This window comes from Dioscorea cayenensis, chromosome 18, assembly GCF_009730915.1.
Source record: "Dioscorea cayenensis subsp. rotundata cultivar TDr96_F1 chromosome 18, TDr96_F1_v2_PseudoChromosome.rev07_lg8_w22 25.fasta, whole genome shotgun sequence".
In the NCBI taxonomy this organism is placed as follows: Eukaryota; Viridiplantae; Streptophyta; class Magnoliopsida; order Dioscoreales; family Dioscoreaceae; genus Dioscorea; species Dioscorea cayenensis.
Window position 1 is genome coordinate 16,934,657 of NC_052488.1, and position 17,319 is coordinate 16,951,975.

At 40.8% G+C, this 17,319-nt stretch overlaps 2 non-coding genes across 2 annotated transcripts; both read left to right on the forward strand.

Moving 5' to 3' along the window:
• Positions 1–885: 885 nt before the first annotated feature.
• Positions 886–992, forward strand: LOC120283074. Its single transcript, XR_005543076.1, has one exon. It is a non-coding gene; the product is annotated as a small nucleolar RNA R71 (small nucleolar RNA).
• Positions 993–4,568: 3,576 nt separating this feature from the next.
• On the forward strand, positions 4,569–4,674 carry LOC120283117. The gene has a single exon (XR_005543118.1). It is a non-coding gene; the product is annotated as a small nucleolar RNA R71 (small nucleolar RNA).
• The last annotated feature ends 12,645 nt before the right edge of the window (positions 4,675–17,319 follow it).

Consider the following 17,319-nt stretch of genomic DNA (forward strand, 5'->3'; position numbering starts at 1 on the left):
AAGATGGGGTTGCCACCTCCTTCTCTATGCTTGCTCCTTTGTCAACCTCTATAACATCGGGTACGTGTTCAATTGGCTTCTCACTCAGAAACTTACCCTCAAAATCATGACCACTTCTCAAAGTTATCACCTAAACATGCTCTCTAGGGTTGGTCTCGGTATTACTCGGTAAGATTCCATGTGGCCTTTCCGATAGAGACTTCGCAATCTGCCCCACTTGATTTTCAAGATTATGCAAAGAGGCGGTATGGTTGCGAAGTGTAGCCTCAACTGATTAAAATCTTGTATCTGACGATTGCACAAACCTAGTTAAGGCCTTCTCCAAATCGTTCATTGGGGGTTTCCAAACATGAAACTCTATTTTCCATGTTTGGGGCTTGCTGTTATTGGAAATCCGGTGGCCCTATGGCCTTTTGTGGACCTTGGTTGCTCCACAAGAAATTGGGATGACTCTTCCAACCTGGATTATAGGTATTGTTGTATGGATTTCCTTGATTCCTCATGCCATTACCCACAAAATCGACGTTCTCAACCGAAGATGCATCACCAATAAATATCGAGCAATTGGAGGACGCATGTCCTCCATCACACCCGGTGCAAGTAATCATGGCCTCTACTCTGTTCGAAGTTAGAATATCTAACTTCTTACTCAATGATTCCACTTGATCTGCCAACAAAGTCACTGCATCTATCTCATGGAGACCAGCCACTTTTTTCTTCTCCCTGGTATTCCATTGGTAGTTGTTTAACCCCATTTCTTCAATTAATTGACGGGCCTCACCGGGGGTCTTGCTACCTAAGGTACCTCCTGCTGCCACATCCAATAGTTGCCTTGTACTGGATTCAGACCGTTGTAAAAAGGTCTGAACAATCATCTACTCCGGGAATCTATGTTGCGGGCACTTTCTCAGGAGCTCCTTGAACCTTTCCCACGTCTCAAATAGAGACCCCAATTCCAATTGTACAAAGGATGAGATCTCATTCTTGAGCTTTGTAGATTTTCCGGGATGGAAATAAAGGCCAAGAAAAGCTTCTACCATCTCCTCCCATTTGGTAATTGATGCTCTAGGTAATGAGTGTAGCCACTACTTCGCTTTCCCTTTCAAGGAAAATGTGAAGGCTCTCAACTTGATGACATCATCCGTTACCCCATTTATCTTCAGCATATCACACACCTCGAGAAAGTTCTCGATATGACTGTTTGGATCCTCATCGGTCAACCCATTAAACTGTGCGGATTGCTGCAACATGTGGACGAATGCCGGCTTAAACTCGAAGTTCTGAACTGTAATCGGGGGACGCACAATGCTCGATTGTGTCCCCAATACTCAAGGTCTAGCATAATCGGATAATGTCCGCTGCTGCCCATTATGTTCTGCCATGTTTTTAGATTCTTCTACTTCCAAATCAGCTAGAATAGACTGTTCTTGCACAGGTTCTTTCCCTTTTCTTCTAAGTGTACGTTCGAGATCGGGATCTCTTTCAATCAATATTGAGGAGTTCCCGCGGGTCATAACCTGGTGCTGCATGAAAAAAAAGAAAACAAAATCAGAACGATGATAGAAAAGAAGATATAAAATAGAATGAATGAATAGCTAAGAAAACAAAGTCCAAAGTATCTCTAAACGCCTACTCCCCGGGAACCGCGACAAAAACTTGACACGTCTGTATATGCATGTAAACCGCAAGTGCACAGGTGTCGAAGTAATAATCCCAGATGAGTGGGTATCAGTGTGACAAAATATGAAATAATAAAAATAAAAGCAACAAGATAGAGAGCACAAGTAAAGGAGAAGGTAATGCAATCGGCAAAGATAGAGTACCCGGATATTGATCCGCCTAGGACAGTCTTTTCAAGTACAAGAACCCTCCATTATACTTCCTAATTGATGCAACAATGAGTCATGAAAATCCTTAATTACATGATCCTATATCTAAGGTCAACCATGCCTAACTCTATACATGTCCCGATGGAGAGATTAACTAACCTCTCAACCTCGCACTCGCATAGAATTGCAATGAGCTCTAAGGATTCCAAGTGATAAACCCTATTCCTATGTATATACCTAACCCTTTGGTCCAGGTGGAAGATCCCTAGCCACAATTAAGCACTAGGTGCTAAAATCACCTCAACGCTTCACTCCATTGCACTCCTAACTAAGCCCAAGCGGAAGGTCATCCCTTAGCCCATTCACTCTACTATGGACGCAAAGAACTCTTGGAACGTGGAGGTAGGATAGATCACACCGGAGGGGAAAGGGGACGCTCTACTACCTCTTGACTCACCCTCTCAACCCTCTCCAATCTAGCTTTGTCTAACTCTCATGGTCTGTCACTCACTCACAAGAGTTACCAACAAGAACTCTCAACCCTACTATCACTCTAGGGAAGTATTCATACAATTAAGCACACAAGATTGGAACTCACAATAAAAATCAATTAATTGAAAGCATAATAAAGAGATTCAATGAAGCGAATACATCCTAAGATTCACAAATACCCAAGTACCCACTAGGAGTTTAGCTCTCCATGGAGCTAGATACAATCAATGAAATCAAATGTAAAAACAAAGCATCCATAGAAAACCACCTAGTCAGTCATGGCGATGGTCTTGTGGAGAGTCCTTTACTCGTAGCAATGGTCTGTTTGTCCGGCCTAAGATACACCTCTCCGGATCGGTACCGATGAAAGCTCTCCCACTAACCTTCTTCAAAACGGCGAACGATGTCAGAGCCATACAACGTCTCCAAAGCCCTACCCAATACCTCTGAAAACCCTAGCCGCTATCCTCTCTCAAGTTGGGAAAAAGATTGAGAAAAGAATGCTGAAATCGGCTTTTAAATAGCTGGAATCGGGAATCCACACACCCGTGTGAGCGCCCCTGTAGATTTTTCACACGGGTGTGTGTAATTTTCACACGCCCGTGTGGATTCTCTGTTTTCTTGTTTCCTCAGCCAGCAGTGAACAGTGCTGATGCAGTATTTTTCCTACAATTTTTGCTACAGTACCTGTCTGAAATACTCCAAAATCCATGCTTTCATCGAGGTAACACAAACGGGCACACGTTTACGTCGTGGCTTGCTTTGCTTCTTCAATAATGGACATGTTGGTAGAGATCATGTTCTATATGCACAAGTCGGAATGCTTGAATGTGACTGCCCTTATGCCCCTCCAAATAGTTGTGCTAACTCGAATACGAGGAGGTTGGCACACATTCCCGCATCTCGAACCCGACCTATGTCTTCACGTTTGAACATTAACAAGATTTCCTCCAAATTGGTGCATTATGACCCACATTGGCTTCTTTCTCTCATTATCGGTCTCATAACCCTACCTGCATGAAAGTAACATAAATGCACACATATTAGCATTAAAACCCAAGAAAAATAATGCTCAATACAAGGAAAGAACACTTCGTATTCTTATCGCACAAGCACTTATCATTCAGCATATTCTTTTGCAACACTGCCGAACAAGCGGCATCAATAATCACCGATGCACTCTTCTCCAACTTCCTCTTGTTGGCTAAAAGATCCTTCAAAAATTTTGCATACCGAGGTATTTGAGATAACGCCTCCACAAAAAGAATGATGATGTGCAATTGCTTGAATAGACCTAGGAACTTCTTGTATTGTTCATCATTTTTGTCATTCTTCAACCTTGAAGGATAAGGAATTCTTGGCTTGTAAGGTGGGGTTGCCACCTTTTTCTCCTTGTTTGCTCTCTCCTCAACCCCCACAATCTTGGGTGCTTCAACATTGGTTTTATCACTTGGAAGCCAACCCTCAACCTCATGACCACTTCTCAAAGTGATCACCTTCACATGTTCTCTCGGATTGGTTTCGGTATTGCCAGGAAGCTTCCTTGTGGTCTCTTCGATAGAGACTTCGCAATTTGCCCCGCTTGATTTTCTAGATTGTGCAATGACATGGTGTGATTGTGATGTATAGCTTAAACCGATTGAAACCTTGTGTCCGATGACTAGACGAATCTCGTCAAAGCTTTCTCTAAATCAGTCATCCGGGTTTCCAAGCCTAAAACTCGGTTCTCCATGTTTGGGGCTTATTGTTGTTGAAAACCGGGTGGTGCAATAGCCTTTTGTTGCCCATGGTTATTCCAAGAAAAGTTGGGATGGCTTCTCCACCCTTTGTTATAGGTGTTGCTATAAGGATTGCCTTGTCCTCTTCCCGAATTGCCCACAAAGTCTACTTGTTCAGTTGGGGCTGAAGAAGAAATTGAATAGGACAATCGGATGGCATATGTGTACCCCCACAACCATCACAACTTGTGATTGTGGCTATCCTTGGTGAAATCAATGTATCCAATTTCTTCCTCAATGCCTCTACTAAGGCTACCAAGGATGTAACCGCATCAATTTCATGGAGTTCGGCCACATTCTTCCTTTCTCTTGCATTCTATTGGTATTTATTCAAACCCATTTCTTCAATCAATTACCGATTTCTTCGGGGGTCTTGTTCCCCATTGTACCTCTTGCAGCGGTATCTAGAAGTTATTTGTTACTTGAGCTCAACCCGTTATAACATGTATTAATGATCATCCACTCGAGTAACCCATGTTGTGGACACTTCCGCAAAAGGTCCTTCAATCGTTCCCAAGTCTCAAACAAAGTTTCGAGCTCCATCTGAACAAATAAAGATATCTCATTGTGAAGCTTTGCCGATTTTCCAGGAGGGAAGTACCTTGCAAGGAAAGCTTCTACCATTTCGTTTCATGTTGTGATGGAAGCTCTTGGCAATGAATGGAGCCACTATTTGGCCCTTCGTATCGAAGAGAATGGGAAAACCCTCAAGCAAATTACATCATCAGAAACCCCATTGATCTTCAACATGTCGCACACTTCAAGAAAGTTCTCAATATGATTGTTCGGGTCTTCATCGACTAACCCATTAAATTGTGCGGACTGTTGAACCATCTGAATAAAGGCTGGCTTCAACTCAAAATTTTGGGCTGCTACCGGTGGCCTCACAATGCTCGATTGTGTCCCACGAATAGTAGGTCTAACAAAATCTGAAAGAGTTCTTCGTTAACCCTCTTGTTCAGCCATGTTTTCAAATCCTTCACCCTCTATTTTTGCTAAATGATTCTGTTCTTGCACAAGTTCTTTGCCCCTTCTATAAAGTGTTCATTCAAGCTCAGGATCTCCTTCAACCAATGTCAAAGGGTTCCCTTGGGTCAAAACCTAGAGCTGCAACCAAAGAAAGAAAGACAAAGCAGAACAATGATAGAATAGGAAAGTGTAAAATAGAGTAAATGATGAATAGCTAAAATAGCATAGTGCAAAGTGTTTCTAAAACGCCTATTCCCCAGTAACGGTGCCAAAAACTTGACACACCCCTTGCATGTGACCCGCAAGTGCACGGTTTTGTTGAAGTAATAATAACCCAGTGAATGGGTAGTCAAATCTACAGGGAATAGTAATCAGAAACACAAAGATTGCTATTTACCTAAAGTGAAAATGAATCTATAGTGGTGTGAACAAAATCAATATTAAAAGAACTAAAGAAAATAAGAAAGAGAGGTGCAATAAAATGAGAGGAAAGGCAATCGATAGAAAGTGGGGCACTCAGACATTGCTCCCCGTAGGATTATTGTTTCAAGTTCAAGACCAACTATTATGTCTCCTAACTGATGCTTAATGAGTCATGGATATCCTAATAAAATACACAGTCCCAAACCTATGGTCAACCGTGACTAAGTCTACACTATGACCCGGTGGAGAAATCAATCAGTCTCAACACCTCACACTATATACAGTAGCAAGAACCTCTAGGGATTCCAAGTGATATACCCTATTCCCCAATATAGGTCTAACCCTTTAGTCCACTCTAAAGACCCCTAGTCACAATTAAGCCCCATCACTAAGGATTACTTCAATGCTTCACTCCATTGCTCACGCAACTAAGCTCCAGCGGAGTTCTTCTCTTAGCACTTCACTCTATTGTGATCACAAAGAACTCTTGGAATACGGAGATAGGATTAATCACAATGAAGGGGAAAGGGGACGCTCAGCTACCTCTCGACTCATCCTCTCGACCCACTCCAATCTTGCTTTGTCTAGCCCTCATGGTGTGTCACTCACTCATAAGGACTACCAATGTAGACACTCAACCCTAGTGTCACTCTAAGGGAGAAATCATTCAACAAGAATTAAAGATTGGAACTCAATTAAATACATCAATAAAGGAAAGCATAATAAAAGATCAATGAAACAACAACAGCCTAGGGTTTACAAGTCCTAGTACCCACTTGGGGTTTAGCTCTCTATGGAGCAAGATACAATCAATAATAAAATTAAAAGTAAAAACATGCAATCCATAAGTAAAACCCTTGTCGATGGTCTTGTGGAGTAAACTCGTCATCTTCTAAGGTTCTCTTGTCAAGAATGGGGCACACCTCGGAGGATCGGTGCCAATGAAAGTTCCCCCAATAACTCTCTTCCAAAGGAACGTGGTGTCGATGGCTGTAGAACCACTCCAAAAACCTTGCCAAAGCCTCTCTAAACCCTAGCCGCAAGCTTCTCTAAAGTTGGGGAAAAGATGGAAAAAAATGGAGAAAAGGATCCTTAAATCGGGCTGAATCGCGGCTTTATATAGGGCTGGAATTGGGAATCCACACAGGCGTGTGGAATTTCCACACGGCCGTATGAATCTGTAGGAATCTGATTTTCTACCGCCTATGAACAATAACTGCTATAGTAAATTATAACAGAGATTTGCTACAGTAACCTGCTACAGTACTCCGCCAAAAAAACACTCCCAAATCCGCACTTTTCATCGAGGCAACATAAACGGGCACACGTCTATGCCGGAGATCGCGTCACTTCTTCAATAGGGGATAGTATTGATAAAGATCTTGCTAGCACAGCACACGTCAGAATACGCAAATGTGACTGCCTTTGTGCCCCTCCAAACCATGTAATTGCTTGAGCGCATGGAACACGTCAGAATTCACGTATCTTTGAGCACAACTTGTGTCTTTACATTTGTTCACTCCAAGATTCTATCAACAAAGTGCAATCACAATCTACTTTGGCTTCCTTCCTTTGCATTTGGCTCCACAACCCTTCGTGCACAAAAGAACACAAAAACACATGATTTAGAGATAAAATTTGAGAAAAGAAATGCTCATCATAAGAAAAGAATACTTTGTATTACTAATACACAAGCACTTATCAATAAGTGCCTTGGAAGTACGCAAGAATGGCCTCTCAAGTATCAAAGGAACATCTACATCCTCGTCGACATCCAACACTACAAAGTCCACAGGAAATATATACTTATCAACCTTCACAAACACATCTTCAATTATACCCCTCGAATACCTAATCGTTCGGTCCGCCAATTGAAGTGTCATCCGAGTGGGCCTAGGCTCTTCCAAGCCTATCTTCTGAAAGAATGAGTACAGTATGATGTTGATACTAGCCCCTGAATCTACCAGTGTCATCTCTTTACCCATATTACCAATGTTGCACAGAATAATAAAGCTTCCGGGGTTTTTCTTCCGAGGCATCTAAGATCACTGATGCACTCTCCTCCAACTTCATGTTGTTGGTCAAAAGATCCTTCAAAAACTTTGCATACCGAGGCATTTGGACAACGCCTTGAATAGATCCAAGAACTTCTTGTATTGTTCATCATTATGGTCGTTCTTCAACATTGAACGATAAGTGATTTTTGGCTTGAAAGGTGGGGTTGCCACCTCTTTCTCCTTATTTGCTATCTCCTTAACCACCACGACCTCAGGTGCTTCAACATTGGCCTTCTCATTTGGAAGCCTACCCTCTACCTCATGACCACTTCTTAAAGTGATTGCCTTCACATGTTCTCTCAAATTAGTTTCAGTGTTACTAGGCAAGCTCCCTTGAGGTCTCTCAGATAATGACTTCATAATTTGCCATACTTGATTATCTAGATTGTGCAATGACGCGGTGAGGTTGCGAAGTGTAGCTTTGACCGACTCAAACCTTGTATCCGACGATTGAACAAATCTAGTTAAAGCCTTCTCTAGATCGATCATCCGGGTCTCCAAGCCTGAAACTCGATTCTCCATGTTTTGGGCTTGTTGTTGTCAGAAACCCGGTGGTGCTATGGCCTTTTGTTGCCCTAGATTATTCCAAGAAAAATTGGGATGGCTTCTCCACCCTTGGTTGTAGGAGTTGCTATAAGGATTGCCTTGTCCTCTTCCTGAATTGCCCACAAAGTCTACTTGTTTAGTTAGGGCTGAAGTAGTAATCGAAATAGGACAATCAGATGGCATATGAGAACCCCCATAACCATCACAACTTGTGATTGTGGCTATCCTTGGTGAAATCAATGTATCCAATTTCTTCCTCAATGCCTCTACTAGGGCTACCAAGGATGTAACCGCATTAATTTCATTTAGTCCGGCCACTTTCTTCCTTTCTCTTGCATTCCATTGGTATCTATTCAAACCCATTTCTTTAATCAATTGCCGGGCTTCTTCGGGAGTCTTATACCCCATTGTATCTCCTGCGGGGGCATCTAGAAGTTGTTTGTTACTTAATCTCAACCCGTTATACAATTTATTAATCATCATCGACTCGGGGAATCCATGTTGTGGACACTTCCGCAAAAGGTACTTCAATCATTCCCAAGTCTCAAACAAAGTTTCAAGCTCTATCTGAACAAATGAATATATTTCATTGCGAAGCTTTGCCAATTTTCCCGAAGGAAAGTACCTTGCAAGGAAAGCTTTGACCATTTTATTCCATGTTGTGATGAAAGCTCTTGACAATGAATGGAGCCACTGTTTGGCCCTTCCTTTCAAAGAGAATGGGAAAGTCCTCAAGCGAATTGCATCATCGGAAACCCCATTGATCTTCAATATGTCGCACACTTCATGGAAGTTCTCAATATGATTATTCGGGTCTTCATAAGCTAACCCATTAAACTATGTGGACTGTAGAACCATCTGAATAAAGGCCGGCTTCAACTCAAGATTCTAGGCTGCTACCGGTGGCCACACAATGCTTGATTGTGTCCCATGAATAGTAGGTTTAACAAAATATGAAAGTATTCTTCGTTGGTCCTCTTGTTCAGCCATCTTTTTAGATTCTTCACCTTATATTTCAGCTGAATGATTATGTTCTTGCACAGGTTCTTTACCCCTTCTATGAAGTGTTTGTTCAAGTTTAGGATCTTCTAAACTAATGTCAAAGGGTTCTCTCGGATCATAACCTAGAGCTACAACCAAAGAAAGAAAATCAAATATGAACGATGATAGAATAGGAAAGTGTGAAATAGAGTAAATGATCAATAGCTAAAATAGCAAAGTGCAAAGTGTTTCTAAAACTCCTGATCCCTAACAACGGTGCCAAAAACTTGACACACCCCTTGTGTGTGACCCGCAAGTGCACGGGTTTGTCGAAGTAATAATACGCAGGTGAGTGGGTTATCATATCCATAGGGAATAGTGATCAGAAACACAAAGATTGCTATTTGACTAAGTTGATGATGAATCAATAATAGTGTGAACAAAATCAATATGCAAAGAAATAAAGAAATTAAGAACGAGAGGCCCAATAAAATCAGATTAAAGGCAATCGATAGAAAGTGGGGCACTCGGACATTGCTCAACCCTAGGATTATTGCTTCAAGTACAAGACCAACTATTATGTCTCCTAACTGATGCTTAATGAGTCGTGGATATCCTAAATACACGGTCCCAAACGTAAGGTCATTCGTGACTAACTCTACACTATGCCCTAGTAGAGAAATCAATTAGTCTCAACACATCACACTGCGTACAGTTACAAGAAGCTCTAGAGATTGCAAGTGATAAACCCTATTCCCTAATATAGGTCTAACCCTTTGGTCCAGAAGAAAGACCCTTAGTCACAATTAAGCCACAACACTAAAAATTACTTCAACGCTTCAGTCTATTGCTCGCGCAACAAAGCCCCAACGGACTTCCTTTCTTAGCACTTCACTCTATTGTGATCGCAAAGAACTCTTGGAATACGGAGGTAGGATTAATCACAATGAAGGGGAAAGGGGATGCTCGGCTACCTCTCGACTCACCCTCTCGACCCACTCCAATCTTGCTGTGTCTAACCCTCATGGTGTGTCACTTACTCACAAGGATTACCAATGTAGACTCTCAACCCTAGTGTCACTCTAAGGGAGAAATCATTCAATAAGCATTCAAGATTGGAACTCAATTGAAGACATCAATTAAGGAATGCATAACAAATGGTCAATGAAACAATAACATCTTCGGGTTTACAAGTCCAAGTACCCACTAGAGATTTTGCTCTCCATGGAGCAAGATATAATCAATAATGAAATCGAAAGTAAAAACATGCAATACATAAGTAAAACCCCCTCTGCATTCGGTCGATGGTCTTGTGGAGTAGCCTTGTTCTCTTCAAAGGTCCCCTTGTCAAGCCTATGGCACACCTTGCCGGATCAGTGCCGACAAAAGCTCCCCAATAACTCTCTTCCAAAGTAACATAGTGTCGATAGTCATAGAACCACTCCAAAAGCCTTGCCAAAGCCCCTCTAAACCCTAGCCATCGGCCTCTCTAAAAGAGTTAAAGTTTGGCCACTGGAGAAGAGGAGAAGATCTAGAAATGACATAACACTTTTGAGGCAATTTCAAGGGTCTCTAAGGCTCCAATACACCTAACATCGAGGAGAAATCCAGCATTTGGAAGGAGAGGTATTCTTAGGACCGGGAAGCAACCTTCGGAAGGTGAAACCGTCATTCGGCGACCTTTGGAGGAGGGAAGTGTCATTCGGAAGAGAGATTGGAGCCATCATGGATTATCTTGGCTGCATTTGTGGGAGGTCCTTGGGCATTCTGTTGTAAGCATCTCACTATGCAATCGAGAAGGGGTTTTTATGTCTTCTTTAATTCTTGTTACATCTTGTTGTTTGTATGCTTGCTATCCCTTAATAGAGAGCTAATTTTGTAGATGCTTGGGTGTAGATGAATTCTAGGGTTTGATTTATTTTTGACATTAATTGTAGATTTTAGCAAAAATCACATTTTTATTATATATGGGATTAGGGGCAATTGCTTCACAAGAATGATTGTCTACTTTCATAATTTTTGGTAATTCATATTGAGATTTTATAGAGTACAATGCAATCATGATGTGATAAGTGCTTATTTGTATATATTTCAAGTTGATATTATACATGATAAGTTCTTGTGTATATGTAATATGAAGTATACTTTTATTAAATTGAGCATCACTTTTATTAGATTTTATGACTCATTCGTGTGTATTTGTGTTCTTTTGTTCATTTAGGGTTGTGGAGACAAGTTTGGAAGAAAGGAAGCAAAAGTAGATCGTGGATGCGATTGTTGATGAAATTCTTGTATCAAACAAGGGTCAAGGCATAAGTTGTGATCATAGACATAAGGGTGTGTGCCAACCTCCAAAATGGTCAAGTGAATATACAAATTAAAGGGCAATTGGAGGGGCACAAAGGCAGTCACACTCATGTGTTCCAACTTGTATAACATTTCCAAGAGCTTCATCAATGTGGTTTAATGGAAGATGCGACACAATCTACCGCATGGATGTGTGCCTAATCATGCGGCCTCGATGAAAGAAAGTGAATTCTTGAGTATTTTGGCAAAGTAATGCAGTAGTTTACTATAGCAAAACACTGTAGCAAAATCACTGTAGAGTTACTATTTACAGCGCGTGGAAAATTGCAACCTGGAAATCCACACGCCCATGTGGGAATACCGCTTTGATAGTTTTATTTGGGGATCTTCTTTCTATCTTTTACCTATCTTTTGGGGAGAGTGTGGCTAGGGTTTAGAGAGGCTTTTGCTGGGTTTTAGGAGCAGTTCTATGACATTCAACATTGATTTCCTTTAGAGGAGAGCTATTGGGAGAGCTTTCTTCGGCATTGATTTGGCGAGGTGTGCCCTAGGCTTGACAAAGGAGTCCTTAGAGAAGACGAGGCGGCTCCTCAAGACCATTAATTCAGATGACAAGGGGGTTTTCTCTATGGATTGTTTGCATTTATCTTTGATTTTATTTTTGACTTTGTATTGCTCCATGGAGAGCTAACCTCTAGCGGGTGCTTGGACTTGTAAACCTTAGGATGATTTTGTTTCATTGACTCATATTATGTTTCCTTCAATTGATGTTTTAATTGAGTTTCAATCTTGTGTGCTTGTTGAGCTGATTTTCCCTTAGAATGGCACTAGGGTTGAGAATCCATCTAGGTAATCCTTTGATGGGGTAACAACTTCATTAGGGTTAGACTTAGAAAGACTGAAGAGGGTTGAGAAGGTGAGTCGAGAGGTAGCGGAACGTCCCCTTTCCCTTCTGACGTGATTTATCCCATCTCCACATTCCAAGAGTTCTATGCGATCGCGACAGAGTGAAGTGCTAAGAGACAAACTCCGCGGGGGCTTAGTTACATGAGTAACAGAGTGAAGTGTTAAAGTAATCCTCATTGCTGGGACTTAATCGTGACTAAGGGTCTTTCGCCTAGACCAAAGGGTTAGATCTATATTAGGGAATAGGGTTTATCACTTGGAATCCTTAGAGCTTCAAGCAGTCCTATAGAGTGTGAGGCGTCGAGAGTATCCCTTTCCGTATAGGCATAGTGTAAAAGACTAGTCACGGTTGACCTTAGGTTTAGGACCGTGTGTCTTTGGATCTCCATGACTCATTAAACTTCAATTAGGAGGCATAACATTAGTTTTGCATTTAAAAAAATAGTCCTAGGGTGAGCATTGTCCGAGCGCCCCATTTTACTATCGATTACCTCTCCTCACTCCTCTTGCTTTCTCTTTTCTCTTTTACTTTTCTTTGCATTGATAATTTGAAGCAACATCACAACTTGGTTTTCACTATAGTTAAATAGCAATACTTTGTGTTTCCAAGCAACTATTCCCTATTGATTTGACTACCCACTCATTGGCATATTTTATTACTTCGACGACCCGTACACTTGTACTACACACATGCAAGGTGTGTGTCAGTACATGAATTGAGCATGCCTTTTATTAGTTATATGTGCTCATTTGTCATCTTTTTGTTTATTTACGCAGCTAGGTTGTGCGTGGGCCCCATAAAAGCAGAGTTGGTAATTTTGATCATTTTTCAGGGCTTTTAAGAAGAAGATATGCCCAACTAAGAAAGAAGAGAACCACATCACCAACCACACAACCATTGAGTTTATATGGGCATGATTCATAGCTCTATGTGTGTACAACACTTTAGAAGATCACCGTAGCAGGTTTACTGTAGTAGGGGGTGATGAGTGCTTGAGTGAAAATATTTCTTTATATGTTTTACATGCATTGAGTATCATTTTTTTTCATGTTCTATGTCTCATAAATTGTATTTTGTGTTTCTTTGTGCAAATAGAGATATGAAGGCTTGTAGAGAGAATAGGATGCAAAGATAGGTCATAAAGGCACAATTTGAGAGTCTTTTGTGCAACACAAGGATCAAGGCACAAGCAGAGCTCTTATACATAGGGGTGTGATAAGTATTTGAGTAAACATATTAATTTATATGTTTTACATGCATTAAGCATCATTTTTTATCATGTTTTATGTCTTATAAATTGTATTTGGTGTTCCTTTGTGAAAATAGGGTTGTGAAAGCCTTGAGAGAAGAAAAAGAGGCAAAGATAGGTTGTGAAGGCACCTTTTCGGAGTTTTTGTTCAACATAAGAATCAAGACATAAGTAGAGCTCACACACATGAGGGTGTGTACCAACTTCCAAGAGAATTCAAGTTAGATTGTGAGTTCTAAGGGCACAAAGGCAGCCACATTCCCATGTCCTGACTTGTGTAAAGACTTCAAGAGCCTTACCAATGATGTTTAGAAGAAAATAAGCCTTATAACCTACCACGCGGGTGTGTGCCCGTCCATGTGGCCTCAAGAGAAGAGTTTTTGAGCCTTTTTTATGCAAAATACTGTAGCAAAACACTGCATCAAATCATTGTAGTAGTACTATAGTAAATTACTATTCACACAACTAGGTGAAATTCCACATGGTCATGTGGGCAATTCTGCAGCCCACGCGGTCGCATGGAGACACGTGACAGGCACTGGTTTTCAAGTTTAAATACCATTTTTCCCTATTCTTTGGGGACTTTTTCATGGCTTTTGAGAGGCAAAGTAGCTAGGGTTTGGAGAGGAGGTCATTGTGAATTTGGGTGGAATTCATCACTAACTTTGAGTGATTCTTTCTTTGTCATAGCCTTGATCGAAGAAAAAGAAGCAAAGATAGGTTATGAAGACACCTTTTGGGAGTTTTTGTTCAACATGAGAATCATGACACAAGCGGAGCTCATACACATAAGGGTGTGTGCTAACTTACAAGAGAATTCAAGTTAGATTGTGAGTTAGAAGGGCACAAAGGCAGCCACATTCCCATGTCCCGACTTGTGTGAAGACTTCAAGAGCCTTACCAATGATGTTTATAAGAAAAGAAGCCTTATAACCTATCATGCGGCCGTGTGCCCATCCATGTGGCCTTAAGAAAAGAGTTTTAGAGCCTTTTTTATGCAAAATACAATAGCAAAACACTACATCAAATCATTGTAGTAGTACTATAGTAAACCACTATTCATGTGACCACGTGAAAATTCCACGTGGTCATGTGGGCAATTTTGCAGCCCATACGGGCACGTGGAAGTCCACGCGGTAGCGTGGAGACACGTGACAAGCACGGGTTTTCAAGTTTGAATAGCCATTTTGCCCTACTCTTTGGGGGCGTTTTCACGGTTTTTGAGAGGCAAAGCAGTAAAGGTTTGGAGAGGAGGTCATTGTGAATTTGGGTGGCATTCTTCACTAACTTTGAGCTATCCTTTCTTTGTCATAGCATTAAGGATGCCATCAGAACCCTAGCTCCGAAGATGAATCCTTCAAGATGTTGGACGACCCACCAAGGCCATCATCATGAATTCAAGGGGGTTTTATTCAATGGTTTTCATTGATTTACATTGCATTATTTGTTTTGTAATTTGCCTCACGAAGGGCAAAACCCTAGTAGGTATTTGGGCATGTGAACCCTAGGATTTTATTCTTGTATTAATTTACTTTATGTTTTTTATTAAATCTGAGTTTAATTGAGTTTCAATCTTGCTTTCTTATATCTTTCTTGCCTTATTGATCTTATGGTTTATTGGTATGCTTGATTTGTTCACCATGGTGAGAGAGAGGTCTTCATTAGGGCTAGAACCTCAAGATTGAAGAGGGTTGAGAGGGTGAGTCATGAGATAGTAGAGTCTCTTTTCCCCTCCGATTAGTACATTCTATCTTCGTATTCCCTAGGCTTTATACAACCATATTTTGTGTAAGGCGTGAGATTGAGAGATTTCTCCACCGGAACCTTGTAGGGGATTAGGGATCTTTCACCTAGAAGTAGAATTAGGTTTATCCTTAGGAATCAGATGTACTCTTAAGAATCCCTAGAGTCTATTTCGGTCATATGTGGTGTAAGGTGTTGAGATTGAGCGATTTCTCCACCAAGGCCTCGTAGGGGACTAGTATAGGTGATTTAGAGTCAGGGACCAATTATTCTTAGATTTCTTTGACTTAATTAACTCTGTTTAGAAACTCTTTCTAAATCATGCACTTAATGTTAAATCCTAGGGGAGCATTGCCCGAGTATCACATTTTCATTCATTGATACTTCCCTCATTTTTACTCTTCTGTGTTTGCTTGTGACATTCATACTTTTCATGATTAAGTTCATTTCATCATATTCTTGATTCTGACTAGATAACTTAGAAGTAGTTATTACTAATACCTTTGTTCCCTATGGATTCGACTATCTGACCCATTGGGTATTTTATTACTTCGATACAAGTGCACTTGTGGTACACGCATGTAAGAGATGTTCCAGGGTGTATACCAACTTCCGAAAGAATTTAAGCTAGATTGCAAGTTTGAAGGGCACAAAGGCAGGCACATTCACATGTCTTGACTTGTGTGAAGACTTCAAGAGCCTTCCCAATGATTTCTAATCGGCATGAAGCCTTAAGACCTACTATGAGAGGGTGTGCCCGTCTGTGTGGACTCAAGAGAAGGAGAATTTCTAGAGCATACTTCAAGAAAATACTGTAGCAACACTATAGACAATCGTTGTTACAAAAAAATTGTAGCAATTGCTATACATAGCCTGGTGGAAATTCCACACAGGCGGGTGGAAAAAATCTTCAGCCCACCCGAGTGGGTAGAGGCATGTAATAAACATGAGTTTTTGAGTTTAAAAGGCCGATTTGCCCTATTCTTTGGAGACTTTTTCACGGCTTTTGGGAGATAAATATACTAGGGTTTGTAGAGGAGGTCTTTGGCATTTAGGAATACTTCTTCACAAACTTTGATCGATTTCCCCTCATTATAGCATCAAGGAAGCCAGTGACCTAGCTTCGGAGAGGAATCCATCAAAATGTTGTAGTTACCCATCAAGGTCATCGTCAAGAATTCAAGGGGGGTTTATTTAAATGGCATTTACAGATTTCTATTCTTTCATTATTTGTTTTGTAATTTGCTCTATAGATAGCTAAACTCTAGTAGGTATTTGGGCATGTGAACCTTAGGATTTTATTCTTTGTATTGATTTACATTATTTTTTTTATCTTTATCCCAGTTAAGTTGAAGTTTAATCTTGTGTACTTAATACTTTTTTTTCCTTAATGATCTTATGATTGTTCAGTTTGCATGATTTGTTCACCTTGGTGAGAGAAAGGTCTCCATTAGGGTTAGAATCTCTAGATTAAAGAGGGTCGAGAGGGTGAATGATAAGTGTCTAAATGTACGTATCTTCGTACATGTATTTTACACACTTAGCATGTATTTTATAGGAATTGATACCCGTTTTATGCTTAATCGAGTATTATTTGCTTCGTAGGGCATAGTGGAGCCATGGAGAACATGAGGATATGATTAGGGTGAAAAAAAGGAAGAAAAATAGGTGTCACAACACTGTGGCGTATTTACTGTAGGCGGAGTACTGTAGCATATTACTGTAACTGGATACTATAGCAAAGGTGTTGTAGTAAAAGCACTGTAGCATACACTATAGCACCTGGAGAATTTTCTGGATAGAAAGTTTGGTCTAAGTCATACGGCCTCAATGCAGCTTGATATTGACCCCGGTATCGACCTCAGTATACATCAATTTTTGGCATTATAAAAAGCTTCTTTGAGGGCAAAACGAAGGGAATTCTTCTTGGCCTTTTGGGCCACCACCACCATATTTCCTTAAGGCCTTCAGGCCATCTTTTGGTGACGATCCTTGTGGGAAACTAGCACACATTGTCTCCAAGACGGAGAGGAGCAAA